Below are 25,184 nucleotides of genomic sequence, written 5' to 3' on the forward strand. Positions count from 1 at the left end.
TATATATATATATATATATATATATATATATATATATACATATATATATATATATATATATATATATATATATATATATATATATATATATATATATATATATATATATATATATATATATATTTTTTTTTTTTTTTTTCAAACTATTCGCCATTTCCCGCATTAGCGAGGTAGCGTTAAGAACAGAGGACTGGGCCTTTGAGGGAATACCCTCACCTGGCCCAATTCTCTGTTCCTTCTTTTGGAAAATTGAAAAAAAAACCGAGAGGGGAGGATTTCCAGCCCCCCGCTCCCTCCCCTTTTAGTCGCCTTCTACGACACGCAGGGAATACGTGGGAAGTATTCTTAATCCCCTATCCTATTTTTTTTTTTTTTTTTTTTTCGTCTGTTTCCTTGCGCTACCTCGCAAACGCGGGAGACAGCGACAAAGCAAAATAAGTAAATAGATACATATATACATGTATATATATATATATGTTTGAAGGAATAGTGGTTCCAACAATGTTGTATGGTTGCGAGGCGTGGGCTATGGATAGAGATGTGCGCAGGAGGATGGATGTGCTGGAAATGAGATGTTTGAGGACAATGTGTGGTGTGAGGTGGTTTGATCGAGTAAGTAACGTAAGGGTAAGAGAGATGTGTGGAAATAAAAAGAGCGTGGTTGAGAGAGCAGAAGAGGGTGTTTTGAAATGGTTTGGGCACATGGAGAGAATGAGTGAGGAAAGATTGACCAAGAGGATATATGTGTCGGAGGTGGAGGGAACGAGGAGAAGAGGGAGACCAAATTGGAGGTGGAAAGATGGAGTGAAAAAGATTTTGTGTGATCGGGGCCTGAACATGCAGGAGGGTGAAAGGAGGGCAAGGAATAGAGTGAATTGGAGCCATGTGGTATACAGGGGTTGACGTGCTGTCAGTGGATTGAATCAAGGCATGTGAAGCGTCTGGGGTAAACCATGGAAAGCTGTGTAGGTATGTATATTTGCGTGTGTGGACGTGTGTATGTACATGTGTATGGGGGGGGGGGGGGTTGGGCCATTTCTTTCGTCTGTTTCCTTGCGCTACCTCGCAAACGCGGGAGACAGCGACAAAGTATAAAAAAAAAAAAAAAAAAAAAAAAAAAAAAAAAAAAAATATATATATATATATATATATATATATATATATATATATATATATATATATATATATATGTATCTATTTACTTATTTTGCTTTGTCGCTGTCTCCCGCGTTTGCGAGGTAGCGCAAGGAAACAGACGAAAAAAGTGGTCCAACCCACCCCCATACACAATGTATATACATACACGTCCACACACGCAAATATACATACCTCTACATCTCAATGTACACATATATATATATACACACACAGACACATACATATATACCCATGCACACAATTCACACTGTCTGCCTTTATTCATTTCCATCGCCACCTCGCCACACATGGAATAACATCCCCCTCCCTCCTCAAGTGTGCGAGGTAGTACTAGGAAAAGACAACACAGGCCCCATTCGTTCAAACTCAGTCTCTAGCTGTCATGCAATAATGCCCGAAACCACATCTCCCTCTCCACATCCAGGCCCCACACAACTTTCCATTGATTACCCCAGACGTTCACATGCCCTGATTCAATCCACTGACAGCACGTCAACCCCGGTATACCACATCGAACCATTTCACTCTATTCCTTGCCCTCCTTTCACCCTCCTGCATGTTCAGGCCCCGATCACACAAAATCTTTTTCACTCCATCTTTCCACCTACAATTTGGTCTCCCACTTCTCGTTCCCTCCACCTCCGACACATATATCCTCTTGGTCAATCTTTCCTCACTCATTCTCTCCATGTGCCCAAACGATTTCAAAACACGCTCTTTTGCTGTCTCAACCACGCTCTTTTTATTTCCACACATCTCTCTTACCCTTACATTACTCACTCGATCAAACCACCTCACACCACACATTGTCCTCAAACATCTCATATCCAGCACATCCACCCTCCTGCGCACAACTATCCATATCCTACGCCTCGCAACCATACAACTTTGTTGGAACCACTATTCCTTCAAACATACACATTTTTGCTTTCCGAGATAATGTTCTCGACTTCCACATATTCTTCAAGGCTCCCAGGATTTTCGCCCCCTCCCCCACCCTATGATTCACTTCCGCTTCCATGGTTGTATCCGCTTCCAGATCCACTCGCAGTTATCTAAAACACTTTACTTCCTCCAGTTTTTCTCCATTCAGACTTACCTCCCAATTGACTTGACCCTCAACCCTACTGTAAATAATAACCTTGGTCTTATTCACATTTACTCTTAACTTTCGTCTTTCACACACTTTACCAAACTCAGTTTCTCACATGAATCAGCCAACAGCGCTCTATCATCAGCGAACAACAACTGACTCACTTCCCAAGCTCTCTCATCCACAACAGACTTCATGCTTGCCCCGCTTTCCAAAACTCTTGCATTCACCTCTCTAACAACCCCATCCATAAACAAATTAAACAACCATGGAGACATCACACACCCCTGCCGCAAACCTACATTCACTGAGAACCAATCACTTTCCTCTCTTCCTAAACGTACACATTCCTTACATCCTCGATAAAAACTTTTCACTGCTTCTAACAACTTGCCTCTCACACCATATATTCTTTATACCTTCCACAGAGCATCTCTATCAACTCTATCATATGCCTTTTCCAGATCCATAAATGCTACATACAAATCCATTTGCTTTTCTAAGTATTTCTCACATACATTCTTCAAAGCAAACACCTGATCCACACATCCTCTACCACTTCTGAAAACACACTGCTCTTCCCCAATCTGATGCTCTGTACATGCCTTCACCCTCTCAATCAATACCCTCCCATATAATTTACCAGGAATACTCAACAAACTTATACCTCTGTAATTTGAGCACTCACTCTTATCCCCTTTGCCTTTGTACAATGGCACTATGCACGCATTCCGCCAATCCTCAGGCACCTCACCATGAGTCATATATACATTAAATAACCTCTTAACCAGTCAACAATACAGTCACCCCCTTTTTTAATAAATTCCACTGCAATACCATCCAAACCTGCTGCCTTGCCGGCTTTCATCTTCCGGCAAAGCTTTTACTACCTCTTCTCTGTTTACCAAATCATTTTCCCTAACCCTCTCACTTTGCACACCACCTCGACCAAAACACCCTATGTCTGCCACTCTATCATCAAACAAACACATTCAACAAACCTTCAAAATACTCACTCCATCTCCTCATATCACCACTAATAGTTATCACCTCCCCATTTGCGCCCTTCGCTGAAGTTCCCATTTACTCCCTTGTCTTACGCACTTTATTTACCTCCTTACAGAACATCTTTTTATTCTCCCTAAAATTTAATGATACTCTCTCACCCCAACTCTCATTTGCCCTCTTTTTCACCTCTTGCACCTTTCTCTTGACCTCCTGTCTCTTTCTTTTATACATCTCACACTCAATTGCATTTTTTCCCTGCAAAAATCGTCCAAATGCCTCTCTCTTCTCTTTCACTAATAATCTTACTTCTTCATCCCACCACTTACTACCCTTTCTAATCAACCCACCTCCCACTCTTCTCATGCCACAAGCATCTTTTGCGCAATCCATCACTGATTCCCTAAATACATCCCATTCCTCCCCCACTCCCCTTACTTCCATTGTTCTCACCTTTTTCCATTCTGTACTCAGTCTCTCCTGATACTTTCTCACACAAGTCTCCTTCCCAAGCTCACTTACTCTCACCACCCTCTTCACCCCAACATTCACTCTTCTTTTCTGAAAACCCATACAAATCTTCACCTTAGCCTCCACAAGATAATGATCAGACATCCCTCCAGTTGCAACTCTCAGCACATTAACATCCAAAAGTCTCTCTTTCGCGCTCCTGTCAATTAACACGTAATCCAATAACGCTCTCTGGCCATCTCTCCTACTTACATACGTATACTTATGTATATCTCGCTTTTTAAACCAGGTATTCCCAATCACCAGTCCTTTTTCAGCACATAAATCTACAATCTCTTCACCATTTCTATTTACAACACTGAACACCCCATGCATACCAATTATTCACTCAACTGCCACATTACTCACCTTTGCATTCAAATCACCCATCACTATAACCTTGTCTTGTGCATCAAAACCACTAACACACTCATTCAGCTGCTCCCAAAACACTTGCCTCTCATGATCTTTCTTCTCATGCTAAGATTTATATCCACCAATAATCACCCATCTCTCTCCATCAACTTTCAGTTTTACCCATATTAATCGAGAATTTACTTTCTTACATTCTATCACATACTCCCACAACTCCTGTTTCAGGGGTACTGCTACTCCGTCCCTTGCTCTTGTCCTCTCACTAACCCCTGACTTTACTCCCAAGACATTCCCAAACCACTCTTCCCCTTTACCCTTGAGCTTCGTTTCTCTCAGAGCCAAAACATCCAGGTTCCTTTCCTCAAACATACTAACTATCTCTCCTTTTTTCACATCTTGGTTACATCCACACACATTTAGGCACCCCAATCTGAGCCTTCGAGGAGGATGAGCACTCCCCGCGTGACTCCTTCTTCTGTTTCCCATTTTAGAAAGTTAAAAAAATACAAGAAGGGGAGGATTTCTGGCCCCCCGCTCCCGTCCCCTCTAGTCGCTTTCTACGACACGCGAGGAATGCGTGGGAAGTATTCTTTCACCCCTATCCCCAGGGATAATGTATATATATATATATATATATATATATATATATATATATATATATATATATATATATATATATATATATATATATATATATATATATATATATATATATATATAAACACATACACACACACATACATACGCACATATACACACACACACACATACATATATATGCATATGAAAAATGTAAGAAAGAATTTAGAAAACTGAAACTTCTAGCTTGAAATGAAATGAAAAAATGAATGTCACATAATGGTTCAACCTCTGGCTATGGAAAAAGGAAATGTATAATTTATTTACACAAACGTTAATAGTGGTTTTCATCAGTTTGACCACTGTATCAATAAGCTTCAATGTCTAAGCTACATTTTTTCCAATTTCACTATTTTCTTGTCAAAGCACCATGTATGAAAACTATCACCCCAGTACCACAGCTATAAACATTTACTTCCCCTTTAAAAAAGTTCTGGGGAAGTCTGACTCGATACACTGCGGGACACTCTACCACCTGGCGAGGTTTGTGTTGCAATGGTTCTTGATTTTTTGTTGTCGTCATGCGAGGCTGACATTGGGAAAATACTCTTGACCGCCGCAGACGACCACCGTGTACCAGCATCCAATAAGCGAGCTGGTGTAGGGTGACGTGAGAAGTTCAGATGTGGTTGGTAACGTCCCCGTGGCGCTAGTGTAGGTGCAGGAGCTGAGGTAGAGGCTTAGTGGGAATGTTCCCTGGATGCCGGATCTCGTGGAGCTTGATGATGTGCTTACGCCGCCCCTCAGGTGTAGTGCTGTAAGTCACGACCTGGATTGAATCATCCATTTATATCCATATATATATATATATATATATATATATATATATATATATATATATATATATATATATATATATATATATATATATATATATATATATATATATATATATATATATATATATATACATATATATATATATATATATATATATATATATATATATATATATATATATATATATATATATATATATATATATATATATATATATATATATATATATATATATATATATGTATATATATATATATATATATATATATATATATATATATATATATATATATATATATATATATATATATATATATATATATATATGGATATACATATATACATATATATATATATATATATATATATATATATATATATATATATATATATATATATATATATATATATATATATATATATATATTTTTTTTTTTTTTTTTTTCATACTTTGTCGCTGTCTCCCGCGTTTGCGAGGTAGCGCAAGGAAACAGACGAAAGAAATGGCCCAACCCCCACCATACACATGTATATACATACGTCCACACACGCAAATATACATACCTACACAGCTTTCCATGGTTTACCCCAGACGCTTCACATGCCCTGATTCAATCCACTGACAGCACGTCAACCCCGGTATACCACATCGCTCCAATTCACTCTATTCCTTGCCCTCCTTTCACCCTCCTGCATGTTCAGGCCCCGATCACACAAAATCTTTTTCACTCCATCTTTCCACCTCCAATTTGGTCTCCCTCTTCTCCTCGTTCCCTCCACCTCCGACACATATATCCTCTTGGTCAATCTTTCCTCACTCATTCTCTCCATGTGCCCAAACCACTTCAAAACACCCTCTTCTGCTCTCTCAACCACGCTCTTTTTATTTCCACACATCTCTCTTACCCTTACGTTACTCACTCGATCAAACCACCTCACACCACACATTGTCCTCAAACATCTCATTTCCAGCACATCCATCCTCCTGCGCACAACTCTATCCATAGCCCACGCCTCGCAACCATACAACATTGTTGGAATCACTATTCCTTCAAACATACCCATTTTTGCTTTCCGAGATAATGTTCTCGACTTCCACACATTCTTCAAGGCCCCCAGAATTTTCGCCCCCTCCCCCACCCTATGATCCACTTCCGCTTCCATGGTTCCATCCGCTGCCAGATCCACTCCCAGATATCTAAAACACTTCACTTCCTCCAGTTTTTCTCCATTCAAACTCACCTCCCAATTGACTTGACCCTCAACCCTACTGTACCTAATAACCTTGCTCTTATTCACATTTACTCTTAACTTTCTTCTTCCACACACTTTACCAAACTCAGTCACCAGCTTCTGCAGTTTCTCACATGAATCAGCCACCAGCGCTGTATCATCAGCGAACAACAACTGACTCACTTCCCATGCTCTCTCATCCCCAACAGACTTCATACTTGCCCCTCTTTCCAAAAGGTATTAAGAATATATGGTGTGGGAGGAGAGTTGTTAGAAGCAGTGAAAAGTTTTTATCGAGGATGTAAGGCATGTGTACGTGTAGGAAGAGAGGAAAGTGATTGGTTCTCAGTGAATGTAGGTTTGCGGCAGGGGTGTGTGATGTCTCCATGGTTGTTTAATTTGTTTATGGATGGGGTTGTTAGGGAGGTAAATGCAAAAGTTTTGGAAAGTTTTGGATATATATATATATATATATATATATATATATATATATATATATATATATATATATATATATATATATATATATATATATATATATATATATATATATATATATATATATATATATATGATGTATGAAAAAATATGTATGTAGAGAGAGAGAGATAGAGCATTAATGGGATGGCCTGTACCATGTCAGCTGACATTAAAAAAAATTAACTGCAATTTGTGGCAACTGACTGTTAAGTTCAGCCTATGAAATATTTTGTTTTCTTGAAGTGATTTTTCTTGGGTGATTCTTGGTGCATATGCACCTGGGCATGAGAAGAAAGATCAAGAGAGGCAAGTGTTTTGGGAGCAGCTGAATGTGTGTGTTAGTGGTTTTGATGCACGAGACCGGGTTATAGTGATGGGTGATTTGAATGCAAAGGTGAGTAATGTGGCAGTTGAGGGAATAATTGGTATACATGGGGTGTTCAGTGTTGTAAATGGAAATGGTGAAGAGCTTGTAGATTTATGTGCTGAAAAAGTACTGATGATTGGGAATACCTGGTTTAAAAAGCGAGATATACATAAGTATACTTATGTAAGTAGGAGAGATGGCCAGAGAGCGTTATTAGATTACGTGTTAATTGACAAGCGTGCGAAAGAGAGACTTTTGGATGTTAATGTGCTGAGAGGTGCAACTGGAGGGATGTCTGATCATTATCTTGTGGAGGCTAAGGTGAAGATTTGTATGGGTTTTCAGAAAAGAAGAGTGAATGTTGGGGTGAAGAAGGTGGTGAGAGTAAGTGAGCTTGGGAAGGAGACCAGTGTGAGGAAGTACCAGGAGAGACTGAGTACAGAATGGAAAAAGGTGAGAACAATGGAAGTAAGGGAAGTGGGGGAGGAATGGGATGTATCTCGGGAATCAGTGATGGATTGCGCAAAAGATGCTTGTGGCATGAGAAGAGTAGGAGGTGGGTTGATTAGAAAGGGTAGTGAGTGGTGGGATGAAGAAGTAAAAGTATTAGTGAAAGAGAAGAGAGAGGCATTTGGACGATTTTTGCAGGGAAAAAATGCAATTGAGTGGGAGATGTATAAAAGAAAGAGACAGGAGGTCAAGAGAAAGGTGCAAGAGGTGAAAAAAAAGGGCAAATGAGAGTTGGGGTGAGAGAGTATCATTAAATTTTAGGGAGAATAAAAAGATGTTCTGGAAGGAGTTAAATAGGGTGCGTAAGACAAGGGAGCAAATGGGAACTTCAGTGAAGGGCGCAAATGGGGAGGTGATAACAAGTAGTGGTGATGTGAGAAGGAGATGGAGTGAGTATTTTGAAGGTTTGTTGAATGTGTTTGATGATAAAGTGGCAGATATAGGGTGTTTTGGTCGAGGTGGTGTGCAAAGTGAGAGGGTTAGGGAAAATGATTTGGTAAACAGAGAAGAGGTAGTGTAAGCTTTGCGGAAGATGAAAGCCGGCAAGGCAGCGGTTTGGATGGTATTGCAGTGGAATTTATTAAAAAAGGGGGTGACTGTATTGTTGACTGGTTGGTAAGGTTATTTAATGTATGTATGACTCATGGTGAGGTGCCTGAGGATTGGCGGAATGCGTGCATAGTGCCATTGTACAAAGGCAAAGGGGATAAGAGTGAGTGCTCAAATTACAGAGGTATAAGTTTGTTGAGTATTCCTGGTAAATTATATGGGAGGGTATTGATTGAGAGGGTGAAGGCATGTACAGAGCATCAGATTGGGGAAGAGCAGTGTGTTTTCAGAAGTGGTAGAGGATGTGTGGATCAGGTGTTTGCTTTGAAGAATGTATGTGAGAAATACTTAGAAAAGCAAATGGATTTGTATGTAGCACTTATGGATCTGGAGAAGGCATATGATAGAGTTGATAGAGATGCTCTGTGGAAGGTATTAAGAATATATGGTGTGGGAGGAAAGTTGTTAGAAGCAGTGAAAAGTTTTTATCGAGGATGTAAGGCATGTGTACGTGTAGGAAGAGAGGAAAGTGATTGGTTCTCAGTGAATGTAGGTTTGCGGCAGGGGTGTGTGATGTCTCCATGGTTGTTTAATTTGTTTATGGATGGGGTTGTTAGGGAGGTGAATGCAAGAGTTTTGGAAAGAGGGGCAAGTATGAAGTCTGTTGGGGATGAGAGAGCTTGGGAAGTGAGTCAGTTGTTGTTCGCTGATGATACAGCGCTGGTGGCTGATTCATGTGAGAAACTGCAGAAGCTGGTGACTGAGTTGGTAAAGTGTGTGGAAGAAGAAAGTTAAGAGTAAATGTGAATAAGAGCAAGGTTATTAGGTACAGTAGGGTTGAGGGTCAAGTCAATTGGGAGGTGAGTTTGAATGGAGAAAAACTGGAGGAAGTGAAGTGTTTTAGATATCTGGGAGTGGATCTGTCAGCGGATGGAACCATGGAAGCGGAAGTGGATCATAGGGTGGGGGAGGGGGCGAAAATTCTGGGGGCCTTGAAGAATGTGTGGAAGTCGAGAACATTATCTCGGAAAGCAAAAATGGGTATGTTTGAAGGAATAGTGGTTCCAACAATGTTGTATGGTTGCGAGGCGTGGGGCTATGGATAGAGTTGTGCGCAGGAGGATGGAGGTGCTGGAAATGAGATGTTTGAGGACAATGTGTGGTGTGAGGTGGTTTGATCGAGTGAGTAACGTAAGGGTAAGAGAGATGTGTGGAAATAAAAAGAGCGTGGTTGAGAGAGCATAAGAGGGTGTTTTGAAGTGGTTTGGACACATGGAGAGAATGAGTGAGGAAAGATTGACCAAGAGGATATATGTGTCGGAGGTGGAGGGAACGAGGAGAAGAGGGAGACCAAATTGGAGGTGGAAAGATGGAGTGAAAAAGATTTTGTGTGATCGGGGCCTGAACATGCAGGAGGGTGAAAGGAGGGCAAGGAATAGAGTGAGTTGGAGCGATGTGGTATACCGGGGTTGACGTGCTGTCAGTGGATTGAATCAAGGCATGTGAAGATCTGGGGTAAACCATGGAAAGCTGTGTAGGTATGTATATTTGCGTGTGTGGACGTATGTATATACATGTGTATGGGGGTGGGTTGGGCCATTTCTTTCGTCTGTTTCCTTGCGCTACCTCGCAAACGCGGGAGACAGCGACAAAGTATAAAAAAAAATATATATTTATAGATATATATATATATATATATATATATATATATATATATATATATATATATATATATATATATATATATATATATATATATATATATATATATATTTTCTTTTCTTTCTTTTAAACTATTCGCCATTTCCCGCATTACCGAGGTAGCGTTTAAGAACAGAGGACTGGGCCTTTGTGGAATATCCTCACCTGGCCCCCCTCTGTTCCTTCTTTTGGAAAATTAAAAAAAAAACGAGAGGGGAGGATTTCCAGCCTCCCGCTCCCAATATATATATATATATATATATATATATATATATATATACATACGGACATATACACACATACACACACACACACATTCTCTCCTTGTGACCAAAGCATTTCAAAACACCCTCTTCTGCTCTCTCAACAACACTCATTTTATTACCACACATCTCTCTTACCCTAATATTACTTACTGGATCAACCACCTCACACAACATATTGTCCTCAAACATCTCATTTCCAGCACCTCCACCCTCCTCCGCTCAACTCTATAGCCCACGCCTCGCAACCACATAACATTGTTGGAACCACTATTCCTTCAAACATGCCCATTTTTGCTTTCTGAGATAATGTTCTCGACTTCCACACATTCTTCATCGCTCCTAAAACTCTCGCTTCCTCCCCCAACCTATGATTCACTTCCGCTTCCATTGTTACATCCGTTACCAAATCCACACCCAGATATCTAAAACATTTCACTTTCTCCAGCTTTTCTCCATTCAAACTTACCTCCCAGTTGACTTGTCCCTCAACCCTGATGTACCTAATAACCTTGCTCTTATCCACATTTACTCTCTGCTTTCTTTTTTCGTACACTTTACCAAACTCAGTCACCAGCTTCTGCAGTTTCTCACCTGGATCAGCCACCAGCGCTGTATCATCAGCGAACAACAACTGACTCAGTTCCCAAGCTCTTTCATCCACAGCATACTGCATACTTGTCCCTCTTTACAAAACTCTTGCATTCACCTCCCTAACAACCCCGTCCATAAACAAATCAAACAACCGTGGAGACATCACACACCACTGCCACAAACCAACATTAAATGAGAACCACTTTTCTCTCTTCCCTGATAAAAACATTTCACTGCCTCTAACAACTTACCCCCTACACCATATATTCTTAATACCCTTCACAGAGCATCTCTATCAACTCTATTATATGCCTTCTCCAGATCCGTAATTGTTACATACAAATCTCTTTGCTTTTCTAAGTATTTCTCACATACATTCTTCAAAGCACTCCTCCAACTCTCAGGCACCTCACCATGAGTCATACATACATTAGATAACCTTACCAACCAGTCAACAATAAAGTCACCCCTTTTCTAATAAAGTCCACTGCAATTCCATCCAAACCCGCTGCGTTGCCGGCTTTCATCTCCCGCAAAGCTTTTACTACCTCTTCTCTGTTTACCAAATCATTCTCCCTCATCCTCTCGCCTTGTACACCACCTCGACCAAAACACACTATATCTGCCACTCTATCATCAAAGACATTCAACAGACCTTCAAAATACTCGCTCCATTTCCTTCTCACATCACCACTACTTGTTATCACCTCCCCACAAGCCCCCTTCACTGATGTTCCCATTTGTTCCCTTGTCTTAAGCACTTTATTTACCTCCTTCCAAAGCATCTTTTTATTCTCCCTAAAATTTAATGATACTCTCTCACCCCAACTCTCATTTGCCCTCTTTTTCACCTCTTGCACCTTTCTCTTGACCTCCTGTCTCTTTCTTTTGTACATCTTCCACTCATTTGTTTTTTTTTCCCTGCAAAAATCGTCCAAATGCCTCTCTCTTCTCTTTCACTAATAATCTTACTTCTTCAACCCACCACTCACTACCCTTTCTAATCTGTCCACCTCCCACGTTTCTCATAGCACAAGCATCATTTGCACAAGCCATCACTGCTTCCCTAAATACATCCAATTTTTCTCCCACTCCCTTTACGTCCTTTGTTCTCACCTTTTTCCATTCTGTACTTACTTTTTCCTGGTACTTCCTCACATAAATCTTATTCCCAAGCTTACCTACTCTCACCATTCTCTTCACCTCAACATTCTCTTATCTTTTCTAAAAACTTCTACAAATCTTCACCTTCGTTTCCACAAGATAATGATCAGACATCCCTCCAGTTGCACCTCTCAGCATATTAATATCCAAAAGTCTCTCTTTCGCGCTCCTGTCAATTAACACGTAATTCAATAACGCTCTCTGGCCATCTCTTCTACATACATACCTATACTTACGTATATCTCTCTCTTTAACAAGGTATTCCCAATCAATAGTCCTTTTTCAGCACATACATGTTTAAGCTCTTCACCATTTCCATTTACGACACTGAACACCCCATGCACACCAATTATTCCCTCAACTGCCGCATTACTCACCATTTCGTTCAAATCACCTATCACTATAACCCGGTCTCGTTCTTAAAAACTACTAACACACTCACTCAGCTGCTCCCAAAACACTTGCCTCTAATATTTCTTCTCATGCCCAGGTGCATATGCACCAATAATCACCCATCTCTCTCCATCCACATTCAGCTTTACCCATATCAATCTAGAGTTTACTTTCTTACATTCTATCATATACTCCCACCACTCCTGTTTCAGGAGGAGTGCTACTTCTTCCCTTGCTCTTATCATCTCATTAACCCTTGACTTTACTCCTAAGACATTCCCAAACCACTCTTCCCCTTTACCCTTGAACTTCGTTTCCCTCAGAGCCAAAACATGCAGGTTCATTTCCTCAAACATACTACCTATCTCTCCTTTTTTTCATCTTGCTTACATCCACAAACATTTAGACACCCCAATATAAGCCTTAGGGGAGTATGAGCACTCCCCGCGTGACTCCTTCTTCTGTTTCCCTGTTTAGAAAGTTAAAATACAAGGAGGGGAGGATTTTAGTCCTTTAGTCCTCTTCCACGACAAGGAAACAGACGAAAGAATGGCCCAAGCCACCCACATACACATGTATATACATACACGTCCACACACGTAAATATACATACCTGTACATCTCATTTTATACATACATATACACACACAGAGACATATACATATATACATATGTACATAATTCGTACTGTCTGCCTATATGCATTCCTATCGTCACCTCACCACACATGAAATAACAACCCCCTCCCCCCTCATGTGTGCGAGGTAGCGCTAGGGAAAGACAACAAAAGCCACATTTGTTCACACCCACTCTCTAGCTGGCATGTAATAATGCACCGAAACCAAAGCTCCCTTTCCACATCCAGGCCCTACAAAACTTTCCAGGGTTTACCCCAGAGGCTTCAAATGCCCTGGTTCAATCCATTGACAGCAAGTTGACCCCGGTATACAACATCGTTCCAATTCACTCTATTCCTTGCGCGCCTTTCCCCCACTTGCATGTTAAGACCCCGATCACTCAAAATCTTTTTCACTCCGTCTTTCCACCTTACATTTGGTCTCCCACTTCTCCTTGTTTTCCCCACCTCTGACACATATATCCTCTTGGTCAATCTTTCCTCACTCATTCTCTCCATGTGACCAAACCATTTCAAAACACCCTCTTCTGCTCTCTCAACCACACTCTTTTTATTTCCACACATATCTCTTACCCTATTATTACTTACTCGGTCAAACCACCTCATACTATATATTGTCCTCAAGCATCTCATCTCCAGCACATCCACCCTCCTCCGCACAACTTTATTTAGAGCCCACACTTCGCAACCATACACCATTGTTGGAACCACTGTTCCTTTGAACATACCCATTTTTGCTTTCCGAGATAATGTTCTCGACTTCCAGACATTCTTCATCGCTCCCAGAACTTACGCCCCCTTCCCCACCCTATGATTGACTTCCGCTCCATGGTTCCATCTGGGGCCAAATCCACTCTCAGATATCTAAAACACTTCACTTTCTCCAGTTTTTCTCTTTTCACACTTTCCTCCAACTGACTTGTCCCTCAACCGTACTGTACCTAATAAACTTGCTCTTATTCACATTTACTTTCAGCTTTCTTCTAGTGGTGGGAGTATGTGATAGAGTGTAAGAAAGTAAACTCTATATCGATAAGGCTAAAACTGAAATTGGATGGAGAGAGAGATGGGTGATTATTGGTGCATTTGCATCTGGGTATGAGAAGAAAGATCATGAGGGGCAAGTGTTTTGGGAGCAGCTGAATGAGTGTGTTAGTAGTTTTGATGCACGAGACCGGGATATAATGATGGGTGATTTGAATGCAAAGGTGAGAAATGTGGCAGTTCAGGGAATATTTGGTGTACATGGGGGTGTTCAGTGTCGTAAACGGAAGTGGTGTAGAGCTTGTTGACTTTTGTGCAGAAAAATGACTGGTGATAGGGAATATCTGGTTTAAAAAGAGAGATATACATAAGAATACGTATATAAGTAGGAGAGATGGCTAGAGTGCGTTATTGGATTACGTCTTAATTGATAGGCACGCGAAAGAGGGACTTTTGGATGTTAATGTGCTGATAGGTGCTACTGGAGGGATGTCTGATCATTATCTTGTGGAGCCGAAGGTGAAGATTAGTAGAGGTTTTCAGAAAAGAAGAGAGAATGTTTGGATGAAGAGAATGGTGAAAGCGAGTGATCTTGGGAAGGAGACTTGTGTGAGGAAGTACTAGGAGAGACTGAGTACGGAATGGAAAAAGGAGAGAACAAATGACTTCAGGGGTGTGGGGAGAGGAATGGGATGTATTCATAGAAGCAGAGTTGGCTTGCGCAAAAGATGCTTGTGGCATGTGAAGCGTGGGAGGTATGCACACTAGAAAGGGTAGTGAGTGGTGAGATGAAGAAGTAAGATTATTAGTGAAAGAGAAGAGAGAGGCATTTGGACAGTTATTGCAGGGAAATAATGCAAATGACTAGGAGATGTATAAAAGAAGAGGCAGAAGGTCAAGAGAAAGGTGCAAGAGGTGAAAAAGAGGGCAAATAAGACATGGGGTGAGAGAGTATCATCAAATTTTAGGGAGAATAAAAAGATGTTTTGCAAGGAGGGAAATAAAGTGCGCAAGACGAGGGAACAAATGGGAACTTCAGTGAAGGGGCAAATGGGGAGGTGATAACAAGTAGTGGTGATGTGAGAAGGATGGTTTGAGTACTTCGAAGGTTTGTTGAATCTGTTTGGTGATAGAGTTGCAGATATAGGGTGTTTTGGATGAGGTGCTGTGCAAAGTGAGAGGGTTCGGAAGAATGATTTGGTAAACACAAAAGAGGTAGCAAAAGATCTGTGGAAGATGAAAGTCGTCAGTGCAGCGGATTTGGATGGTATTGCAGTGGAATTTATTAAAACAAGCGGGTAACTGTATTGTTGACTGGTTGGTAAGGTTATGTAATGTATGTATGACTCATGGTGAGGTGCCTGAGGATTGGCGGAATGCTTGCATAGTGCCATTGTACAAAGGCAAAGGGGATAAAAGTGAGTGCTCAAATTACAAAGGTATAAGTTTGCTGAGTATTCCTGGGAATTTGTATGGGAGGTTATTGATTGAGAGGGTGAAGTCATGTACAGAGCATCAAACTGGGGAAGAGCAGTGTGGTTTCAGAAGTGGTAGAGGATGTGTGGATCAGGTGTTTGCTTTGAAAAATGTATGAGAGGAATGCTTAGAAATGCAAATGAATTTGTATGTAGCATTTATGTATCTGGAGAAGGCATATGATATAGTTGATAGAGATGCTCTGTGGAAGGTCTTAAGAATATATGATGTGGGAAGCAAGTTGTTAGAAGCAGTGAAAAGTTTTTATCGAGGATGTAAGGCATGTGTACGTGTAGGAATAGAGGAAAGTGATTGGTTCTCTGTGAATGTTGGTTTGCGGCAGGGGTGAGTGATGTCTCCATGGTTATTCAATTTTTTTTATATATGGTGTTGTTAGGGAGGTGAATGCAAGAGTTTGGAAAGACGGGCAAGTATGCAGTCTGTTGTGGACGAGAGAGCTTGGGAAGTGAGTCAGTTGTTGTTCGCTGATGATATTGCGCTGGTGATTGATTCTTGTGAGAAACTGCAGAAGCTGCTGACTGAGTTTGTTAAAGTGTGTGAAAGAAGAAAGCTGAGAGTGAATGTGAATAAGAGTCAGGTAATTAGGTACAGTAGGGTTGAGGGACTAGTCAATTGGGAGGTAAGTTAGAATGGAGAAATACTGGAGGAAGTGAAGTGTTTTAGATATATGGGAGTGGATTTGGCAGCGGATGGAACCATCGAAGCGGAAGTGAATCATAGGGTGTCAGAATCATATGTGTCAGAGGTGGAGGGAACGAGAAGTGGGAGGCCAAATTGAAGGTGACAAGATAAAGTGAAAAAGATTTTGAGAGATTGGGGCCTGAACATGCAGGAGGATGAAAGACGTGCAAGGAATAGAGTGTATTGGAACGATGTAGTATACCGGGGTCGACGTGCTGTCAATGGATTGAACCAGAGCATGTTAAGCGTCTGGGATAAACCATGGAAAGTTTTGTGGGGCCTGGATGTGAAAAGGGAGCTGTGGTTTCAGTGCATTACACATGACAGGTAGAGAGTCGGTGTGAACGAGTGTGGCCCTTGTTGTCTTTTTCTAGAGCTACCTCGCGTACATGCGGGGGGAGGAGTTGTTATTTCAAGTGTGGCGTGGTGGCGATGGAATGTATGAAGTCAAACAGTATGAATTATGTACATGTGTATATATGTATATGTCTGTGTGTGTATATATATATGTATATATATATATATATATATATATATATATATATATATATATATATATATATATATATATATATATATATATATATATATATATATATATATATATGTATATATATATATATATATATATATATATATATATATATATATATATATATATATATATATATTTTTTTTTTTTTTCTTTGTCGCTGTCTCCCGCGTTTGCGAGGTAGCGCAAGGAAACAGACGAAAGAAATGGCCCAACCCACCCCCATACACATGTATATACATACGTCCACACAGGCAAATATACATACCTACACAGCTTTCCATGGTTTACCCCAGACGCTTCACATGCCCTGATTCAATCCACTGAGAGCACGTCAACCCCGGTATACCACATCGCTCCAATTCACTCTATTCCTTGCCCTCCTTTCACCCTCCTGCATGTTCAGGCCCCGATCACACAAAATCCTTTTCACTCCATCTTTCCACCTCCAATTTGGTCTCCCTCTTCTTCTCGTTCCCTCCACCTCCGAGACATATATCCTCTTGGTCAATCTTTCCTCACTCATTCTCTCCATGTGCCCAAACCATTTCAAAACACCCTCTTCTGCTCTCTCAACCACGCTCTTTTTATTTCCACACATCTCTCTTACCCTTACGTTACTTACTCGATCAAACCACCTCACACCACATATTGTCCTCAAACATCTCATTTCCAGCACATCCATCCTCCTGCGCACCACTCTATCCATAACCCACGCCTCGCAACCATACAACATTGTTGGAACCACTATTCCTTCAAACATACCCATTTTTGCTTTCCGAGATAATACTCTCGACTTCCACACATTCTTCAATTCTCCGGGGAATTTTCGCCCCCTCCCCCACCCGATGATCCACTTCCGCTTCCATGGTTCCATCCGCTGCCAGATCTACTCCCACATATCTAAAACACTTTACTTCTTCCAGTTTTTCTCCATTCAAACTTACCTCCCAATTGACTTGACCCTCAACCCTACTGTACCTAATAACCATGCTCTTATTCACATTTACTCTTAACTTTCTTCTTTCATACACTTTACCAAAATCAGTCACCAGCTTCTGCAGTTTCTCACATGAATCAGCCACCAGCGCTGTATCATCAGCGAACAACAACTGACTCACTTCCCAAGCTCTCTCATCCCCAACAGACTTCATACTTGCCCCTCTATCCAAAACTCTTGCATTCACCTCCCTAACAACCACATCCATAAACAAATCAAACAACCATGGAGACATCACACACCCCTGCCGCAAAACTACATTCACTGAGAACCAATCACTTTCCTCTCTTCCTACACGTACACATGCCTTACATCCTCGATAAAAACTTTTCACTGCTTCTAACAACTTGCCTCCCACACCATATATTCTTAATACCTTCCACAGAGAATCTCTATGAATTCTATCATATGCCTTCTCCAGATCCATAAATGCTACATACAAATCCATTTGCTTTTCTAAGTATTTCTCACATACATTCTTCAAAGCAAACACCTGATCCACACATCCTCTACCACTTCTGAAACCACACTGCTCTTCCCCAATCTGATGCTCTGTACATGCCTTCACCCTCAAAATCAATACCCTCCCATATAATTTACCAGAAATACACAACAAACTTATACCTCTGTAATTTTAGCACTCACTCTTATCCCCTTTGCCTTTGTACAATGGCACTATGCACGCATTCCGCTAATCCTCAGGCACCTCACCCTGAGTCATACATTCATTAAATAACCTTACCCACCAGTCAATAATACAGTCACCCCCTTTTTTTATAAATTCCACTGCAATACCATCCAAACCTGCTGCCTTGCCGGATTTCATCTTCCGCAAAGCTTTTAATACCTCTTCTCTGTTTACCAAATCATTTTCCCTAACCCTCTCACTTTGCACACCACCTCCACCAAAACACCCTATATCTGCCACTCTATCATCAAACACATTCAACAAACCTTCAAAATACTCAATCCATCTCCTTCTCACATCACCACTACTTGTTATCACCTCACCATTTGCGCCCTTCACTGAAGTTCCCATTTGCTCCCTTGTCTTACGCACTTTATTTTCCTCCTTACAGAACATATTTTTATTCTACCTAAAATTTAATGATACTCTCTCATCCCAACTCTCATTTGCCCTCTTTTTCACCTCTTGCACCTTTCTCTTGACCTCCTGTCTCTTTCTTTTATACATCTCCCACTCAATTGCATTTTTTCCCTGCAAAAATCGTCCAAATGCCTCTCTCTTCTCTTTCACTAATAATCTTACTTCTTCATCCCACCACTCACTACCCTTTCTAATCAACCCACCTCCCACTCTTCTAATGCCACAAGCATCTTTTGCGCAATCCATCACTGATTCCCTAAATATATCCCATTCCTCCCCCACTCCCCGTACTTCCATTGTTCTCACCTTTTTCCATTCTGTACTCAGTCTCTCCTGGTATTTCCTCACACAAGTCTCCTTCCCAAGCTCACTTACTCTCACCACCCTCTTCACCCCAACATTCACTCTTCTTTTCTGAAAACCCATAGAAATCTTCACCTTAGCCTCCACAAGATAATGATCTGACATCCCTCCAGTTGCACCTCTCAGCACATTAACATCCAAAAGTCTCTCTTTTGCGCGCTTGTCAATTAACACGTAATCCAATAACGCTCTCTGGCCATCTCTCCTACTTACATCCGTATACTTATGTATATCTCGCTTTTTAAACCAGGTATTCCCAATCACCAGTCCATTTTCAGCACATAAATCTACAAGTTCTTCACCATTTCCATTTACAACACTGAACACCCAATGTATACCATTTATTCCCTCAACTGCCACATTACTCACCTTTGCATTCAAATCACCCATCACTATAACCCGGTATCGTGCATCGAAACCACTAACACACTCATTCAGCTGCTCCCAAAACACTTGCCTCTCATGATCTTTCTTCTCATGCCCAAGTGCATATGCACCAATAATCACTCATCTCTCTCCATCAACTTTCAGTTTTACACATATTAATCGAGAATTTACTTTCTTACATTCTATCACATACTCCCACAACTCCTGTTTCAGGAGTACTGCTACTCCTTCCCTTGCTCTTGTCCTCTCACTAACCCCTGACTTTACTCCCAAGACATTCCCAAACCACTCTTCCCCTTTACCCTTGAGTTTCGTTTCACTCAGAGCCAAAACATCCAGGTTCCTTTCCTCAAACATACTACCTATCTCTCCTTTTTTCACATCTTGGTTACATCCACACACATTTAGACACCCCAGTCTGAGCCTTCGAGGAGGATGAGCACTCCCCGCGTGAATCCTTATTCTGTTTCCCATTTTAGAAAGTTAAAAAATACAAGGAGGGGATGATTTCTGGCCCCCGCTCCCGTCCCCTCTAGTCGCCTTCTACGACACGCGAGGAATGCGTGGGAAGTCTTCTTTCACCCCTGTCTCCAGGGATAATATATATATATATGTATATATATATATATATATATATATATATATATATATATATATATATATATATATATATATATATATATATATATACACATATATATATATACACATATATATACATACACATACACACGCACATACGTATAAATACATATGAAAAATGTAAGAAATAATTTAGATAACTGAAACTTCTAACTTGAAATGAAATGAGAAAATGAATGACACAAAGTGGTTCAACCTCTGGCTATGGAAAAGGGAAATGTATAATTCATTTACACAAACATCAATAGTAGTTTTCATCAATTTAACCACTGTATCAATAAGCTTCAATGTCTAAGCTACATTTTTCCAATTTCACTATTTTATATATATATATATATATATATATATATATATATATATATATATATATATATATATATATACATATATATATATATATATATATATATATATATATATATATATTTATATATATATATATATATATATATATATATATATATATATATATATATATATATATATATATATATATTATTTTTTTTTTATACTTTGTCGCTGTCTCCCGCGTTTGCGAGGTAGCGCAAGGAAACAGACGAAAGAAATGGCCCAACCCCCCCATACACATGTATATACATACGTCCACACACGCAAATATACATACGTACACAGCTTTCCATGGCTTACCCCAGACGCTTCACATGCCTTGATTCAATCCACTGACAGCACGTCAACTCCAGTATACCACATCGCTCCAATTCACTCTATTCCTTGCCCTCCTTTCACCCTCCTGCATGTTCAGGCCCCGATCACACAAAATCTTTTTCACTCCATCTTTCCACCTCTAATTTGGTCTCCCTCTTCTCCTTGTTCCCTCCACCTCCGACACATATATCCTCTTGGTCAATCTTTCCTCACTCATCCTCTCCATGTGCCCAAACCACTTCAAAACACCCTCTTCTGCTCTCTCAACCACGCTCTTTTTATTTCCACACATCTCTCTTACCCTTACGTTACTCACTCGATCAAACCACCTCACACCACACATTGTCCTCAAACATCTCATTTCCAGCACATCCATCCTCCTGCGCACAACTCTATCCATAGCCCACGCCTCGCAACCATACAACATTGTTGGAACCACTATTCCTTCAAACATACCCATTTTTGCTTTCCGAGATAATGTTCTCGACTTCCACACATTCTTCAAGGCCCCCAGAATTTTCGCCCCCTCCCCCACCCTATGATCCACTTCCGCTTCCATGGTTCCATCCGCTGCCAGATCCACTCCCAGATATCTAAAACACTTCACTTCCTCCAGTTTTTCTCCATTCAAACTCACCTCCCAATTGACTTGACCCTCAACCCTACTGTACCTAATAACCTTGCTCTTACTCACATTTACTCTTAACTTTCTTCTTCCACACACTTTACCAAACTCATCACCAGCTTCTGCAGTTTCTCACATGAATATATATATATATATATATATATATATATATATATATATATATATATTTATCTATATATATATATTCTTTCTTTCAAACTATTCGCCATTTCCCGCAATAGCGAGGTAGCGTTAAGAACAGAGGGAATACAGTCACCTGGCCCAATTCTCTGTTACTTCTTTTGAAAAAAAAAAAAAACGAGAGGGGAGGATTTCCAGCCACCCGCTCCCTCCACTTTTTGTCGCCTCCTACGACACGCAGGGAATACTTGGGAAGTATTCTTTCTCCCCTATCCCCAGGAAATATATATATATATATGTATATATATACCCATTTTTGCTTTCCGAGATAATGTTCTCGACTTCCACACATTTTTCAAGGCTCCCAAAATTTTCGCCCCCTCCCCCACCCTATGATCCACTTCCGCTTCCATGGTTCCATCCGCTGACAGATCCACTCCCAGATATCTAAAACACTTCACTTCCTCCAGTTTTTCTCCATTCAAACTCACCTCCCAATTGACTTGACCCTCAACCCTACTGTACCTAATAACCTTGCTCTTATTCACATTTACTCTTAACTTTCTTCTTCCACACACTTTACCAAACTCAGTCACCAGCTTCTGCAGTTTCTCACATGAATCAGCCACCAGCGCTGTATCATCAGCGAACAACAACTGACTCACTTCCCAAGCTCTCTCATCCCCAACAGACTTCATACTTGCCCCTCTTTCCAGGACTCTTGCATTTACCTCCCTAACAACCCCATCCATAAACAAATTAAACAACCATGGAGACATCACACACCCCTGCCGCAAACCTACATTCACTGAGAACCAATCACTTTCCTCTCTTCCTACACGTACACATGCCTTACATCCTCGATAAAAACTTTTCACTGCTTCTAACAACTTGCCTCCCACACCATATATTCTTAATACCTTCCACAGAGCATCTCTATCAACTCTATCATATGCCTTCTCCAGATCCATAAATGCTACATACAAATCCATTTGCTTTTCTAAGTATTTCTCACATACATTCTTCAAAGCAAACACCTGATCCACACATCCTCTACCACTTCTGAAACCGCACTGCTCTTCCCCAATCTGATGCTCTGTACATATATATATATATATATATATATATATATATATATATATATATATATATATATATATATATATATATATATATATATATATATAGTCGTAGAAAGCGACTAGAGGGGACGGGAGCGGGGGGCCAGAAATCCTCCCCTTCTTGTATTTTTTTAACTTTCTAAAATGGGAAACAGAAGAAGGAGTCACGCGGGGAGTGCTCATCCTCCTCGAAGGCTCAGATTGGGGTGCCTAAATGTGTGTGGATGTAACCAAGATGTGAAAAAAGGAGAGATAGGTAGTATGTTTGAGGAAAGGAACCTGGATGTTTTGGCTCTGAGTGAAACGAAGCTCAAGGGTAAAGGGGAAGAGTGTTTTGGGAATGTCTTGGGAGTAAAGTCAGGGGTTAGTGAGAGGACAAGAGCAAGGGAAGGAGTAGCAGTACTCCTGAAACAGGAGTTGTGGGAGTATGTGATAGAATGTAAGAAAGTAAATTCTCGATTAATATGGGTAAAACTGAAAGTTGATGGAGAGAGATGGGTGATTATTGGTGCATATGCACCTGGGCATGAGAAGAAAGATCATGAGAGGCAAGTGTTTTGGGAGCAGCTGAATGAGTGTGTTAGTGGTTTTGATGCACGAGACCGGGTTATAGTGTTGGGTGATTTGAATGCAAAGGTGAGTAATGTGGCAGTTGAGGGAATAATTGGTATACATGGGGTGTTCAGTGTTGTAAATGGAAATGGTGAAGAGCTTGTAGATTTATGTGCTGAAAAAGGACTGATGATTGGGAATACCTGGTTTAAAAAGCGGGATATACATAAGTATACTTATGTAAGTAGGAGAGATGGCCAGAGAGCGTTATTGGATTGCGTGTTAATTGACAGGCGCGCGAAAGAGAGACTTTTGGATATTAATGTGCTGAGAGGTGCAACTGGAGGGATGTCTGATCATTATCTTGTGGAGGCTAAGGTGAAGATTTTTATGTGTTTTCAGAAAAGAAGAGTGAATGTTGGGGTGAAGAGGGTGGTGAGAGTAAGTGAGCTTGGGAAGGAGACTTGTGTGAGGAAGTACCAGGTGAGACTGAGTACAGAATGGAAAAAGGTGAGAACAATGGAAGTAAGGGGAGTGGGGGAGGAATGGGATGTATTTAGGGAATCAGTGATGGATTGCGCAAAAGATGCTTGTGGCATGAGAAGAGTGGGAGGTGGGTTGATTAGAAAGGGTAGTGAGTGGTGGGATGAAGAAGTAAGAGTATTAGTGAAAGAGAAGAGAGAGGCATTTGGACGATTTTTGCAGGGGAAAAATGCAATTGAGTGGGAGAGGTATAAAAGAAAGAGACAGGAGGTCAAGAGAAAGGTGCAAGAGGTGAAAAAGAGGGCAAATGAGAGTTGGGGTGAGAGAGTATCATTAAATTTTAGGGAGAATAAAAAGATGTTCTGGAAGGAGGTAAATAAAGTGCGTAAGACAAGGGAGCAAATGGGAACTTCAGTGAAGGGCGCAAATGGGGAGGTGATAACAAGTAGTGGTGATGTGAGAAGGAGATGGAGTGAGTATTTTGAAGGTTTGTTGAATGTGTTTGATGATAGAGTGGCAGATATAGGGTGTTTTGGTCGAGGTGGTGTGCAAAGTGCGAGGGTTAGGGAAAATGAGTTGGTAAACAGAGAAGAGGTAGTAAAAGCTTTGCGGAAGATGAAAGCCGGCAAGGCAGCAGGTTTGGATGGTATTGCAGTGGAATTTATTAAAAAAGGGGGTGACTGTATTGTTGACTGGTTGGTAAGGTTATTTAATGTATGTAGGACTCATGGTGAGGTGCCTGAGGATTGGCGGAATGCGTGCATAGTGCCATTGTACAAAGGCAAAGGGGATAAGAGTGAGTGCTTAAATTACAGAGGTAAAAGTTTGTTGAGTATTCCTGGCAAATTATATGGGAGGGTATTGATTGAGAGGGTGAAGGCATGTACAGAGCATCAGACTGGGGAAGAGCAGTGTGGTTTCAGAAGTGGTAGAGGATGTGTGGATCAGGTG

This window comes from Panulirus ornatus, chromosome 19 (assembly GCF_036320965.1).
Source record: "Panulirus ornatus isolate Po-2019 chromosome 19, ASM3632096v1, whole genome shotgun sequence".
Taxonomy (NCBI): Eukaryota; Metazoa; Arthropoda; class Malacostraca; order Decapoda; family Palinuridae; genus Panulirus; species Panulirus ornatus.